The following is a 3,300-nucleotide window of genomic DNA, read 5'->3' as shown; positions in this document are numbered from 1 at the left end:
GTATTTTTTTCTCTCGCGATAAGTCATTCCAAAAATCACGGCAACGGACGTTGGTTATAATATCACAGCCACCGCATTAGACATTATTATTATTATTAATGGAAGGAGACGTGGCGTGTTATCCAAGCATTAATGGCAGGGAAAGACCCACGAACGACACATATAAGGAGTTTCTGGGTGTTTCGCCCTCATTTCTGCTCCGATTGTGGCATTTCTTTGAGATTTAGAATCCAGTATTCCTATAGGCTAATTATTGTTTCTTTTATGAATTTAATAAATAATTCTGTCTCGTGTTCTGTCCAAATGATCCATGTAGGCAACTTTTGTGTCTATTTGTTTTTCCTTTTTTAACCCCTAATTGAAAAACGAAAAATGAACGGTTGTTGTCTTCTTAAAACAAGTTGAACACCAAAATTTTAATTTGAACTGGCTACACACAACTGCTGTGCTTTATTTATGACTTTTTGCCCCTTTATTAAACATTTAAAATATTCACAAATTAATATGGAAAACATGTCGATTTTACTGGTTTTCTAAGGCCAAATTAGAAACTGGAATTGATGTATTTCCCGCAGTGCTGAATGAGAAGAGCCATTAATATAATTAATAAACTATTGTTTTCTAAGTGTCGGCTAAAATCACATCTCCATCTCCGCTGTTATCAGATGCGCTTTTAGAGAGAAATGCAACTTTCATACGGATTAGCCTACATAATCAGAAGGTATTAGCTTTCGATTCGAATTTGTTCGTTTTAAAGTGGACATTTCAAGCTTTAGCCTACACAGGCTATATTTTGTTTCAGTTCTCGCGCCCCAGTTTACGGAGATCATGTGCGTCTGATTGTTTCTTTTATTTTACAAAAGCACAGCATTTTCTTGTTATTGTGAGTTTACACAAATAAAAGTGGTTGAGAATAATGTATTATTATTTTCTGTCTGACCAGAAATGATAGAGTATAATAAGTTGTTTCCACTGTTGATAGGAAAATGCAAGTGTTTGCGGCCGTGCCTCCGTGCCATGCAGTGCGCGCTCCACGCTCAGCTTTGTTCCTTTTTTGCATAAAAGCCTCTTCTAAATATAGCCTATTAAATGTTATAATAAAATAATATAAAATTATTATTATTTGCGTAGCTATACATGGACTTCAAACACACTGCGTCTTCTAAGTCAGGTGACTGTAAATGCGCAAAAACTGTTTCCATTGCAGTTTTGCGAAATATTCATTTTTCGAATTGCCTGAAAAACCACCTCATGAGAGCGTAAAAACTTTTTTGCGATAAATGGGAGTTTTTGCGAAATTGACGTGTTTCCATTAAGCGTATTTTCAATTCGCAATTTCAATTTGCGCAATTTGAAGGGTAATGGAAACGCGGCTAGTGATCACTGGATCTCAAAGTACGAGATGGAGTGTACGGGCAGAGGAGATTGGTCAGATATTGGGGGGCCGGTTTGTTAAGAGCTTTATACACAAATAGTAAAATTTTAAAATCAATCCTGAATGTGACAGGTAGCCAGTGGAGTTTGAATAAAATAGGGGTGATATTTGCGTGTCCCGGTGAGAAGTCTAGCCGCTGCATTTTGAACCATGTCTGTTTATATGATCGTCTTTCAAGTACTGCTGTACGTGTCGTCATGCCCATGACCTCGCACGTGATTGGACGAGAGCTAGAAGGCTCGTTGGGCTCCTCCAATCACATGTGAGGTCATTGTTATACGGAAGAACTCGCGAGACGAGCTCGCATGCCTACCACTGTTTGCCTATAAAGCTCTGTGAAGCGGTGTGCCAGCAGTTGAAAGATGGAAGTCCCAAGACTAAAGAAAAGACCTCGGCGCCTATGTGAACATTGCGACACTGAACTCTGTCATACACAGTATTTTGACCACAGAAAGCGCTATTTCAAAAATGGAGTTTGGGAGAAAAAAAACAAAAGGGCTAGGTCAGATGAAGTACAGAGCCTACATCTATCCAGTCATGACCCGACAGGCGGGAGTTTTGTACCGTCGATGTGTAAAGACCTCGAAGATAACTTACAGACACATATAAACAGACCCCTTTCAGTCAGTAACGTTACGCAGACCGGCGAGAAGAAACTTCTGAGTGCTATCAGTGGGCTGTCTCGTCAGCTTACTCAGTTTGCTGCCGATGTAAATCAGCAGTTCACTTTAGTAAATTCCAGGCTGCTGTCTATAGAGGATAGATTGGCTGCTTTGGAGTCGAAAAACTGTGTGGAAGAGACCAACTCTAAGAAGAGAAGACGGGTGCACAATCCTAAGATTGCGGTAAGACTGCTATGTTATCTAAGCTAAAAGTAGCATAAAAGCAACGTTTTTTTTTTAAGTGGCACAAGCTAAAATTAACTTACAAAAGTAAAAGAACGAGTTGCTTTATAAAAATCTATTTTTTCCTTGTAATTTACAGGAAGCAGTACGCCGTCTTCACAACTCTGAGACCAATTCCATGCGCTACGAATCGGAGCAAAGGTATGCTTTCATTCTCTTGTATAAGGAAATAGATCCGTTATAGATACCGATCTTAATCATACATTTTGTTTCCACAGAGTAACCTCGCCTCATAACGAGACGGTTTCGAAGTGGATCAAATTTAGAGAGAGCTAGACACCTACAGCTCCGAAGATGAAAACAGACGCTTCATGGTGCTGTAGGATTTTGGGCTTCTTGTGAGCTTCTAATTTGTTGTGTGGGAAGATCTCATACACTTTGTATATAGTTGTGTGTTTGTGCAAATAAAGCTCTTTCTTTGAATAAACAGCACGTCCCTTGAAAATTTTCTTTTCCTCAATAAATTCATTCATGTCCTTGATGGTAATAATAGTGTAGAGTGTAGACCATAGGAGAACACAGAACCACATAACAATTCAGAAAGGTTCAGCGCTACCACTTTTGGAGCAGTGCACAACATGTTGCAGAAATTTTCACTGCCCTTTTTGTGATAGCAGTATTATTAAACCGACAAAATGGGACAAATTGAATAACCACATTCAAATCCACTTTAAAAGGCAGTTGTTGACATATGTGTCATTATATTATTAACACTTTACTAAAATCAAGCTCAAATGAAGTTAGGAAGTTTTTGTCCATCTTTTGGTTTTTCATCATTAGAATGGCTGCATCTGAGGCAGTCAGTCCATTATGCCATGTTTGCATCAACTTAAATGTTATTAAGATTATTGTAGCGGTAGCTATGTGGGTGCTTGTTTTTTTTTTTTTTTTTTTTTTTTTTTTTTTTTTTCATTTAGCTAAAATTTTACATTCTCTGCTCCTCAAATGCATAAAAGATTT

At 38.1% G+C, this 3,300-nt stretch overlaps 1 long non-coding RNA gene across 1 annotated transcript; it reads left to right on the top strand.

Annotated features, from left to right (window-relative positions):
• Positions 1-990: 990 nt before the first annotated feature.
• Positions 991-2,962, top strand: LOC309475690. Its single transcript, XR_014197770.1, has 3 exons — positions 991-2,280; positions 2,420-2,481; positions 2,559-2,962. It is a non-coding gene; the product is annotated as an uncharacterized lncRNA (long non-coding RNA).
• The last annotated feature ends 338 nt before the right edge of the window (positions 2,963-3,300 follow it).

This window comes from Leuciscus leuciscus, assembly GCF_965113295.1.
Source record: "Leuciscus leuciscus genome assembly, chromosome: 15".
NCBI classification, from domain to species: Eukaryota; Metazoa; Chordata; class Actinopteri; order Cypriniformes; family Leuciscidae; genus Leuciscus; species Leuciscus leuciscus.
Note: the sequence above shows the minus strand (reverse complement) of the source record. Positions and strands in the feature narration are given on the sequence as shown.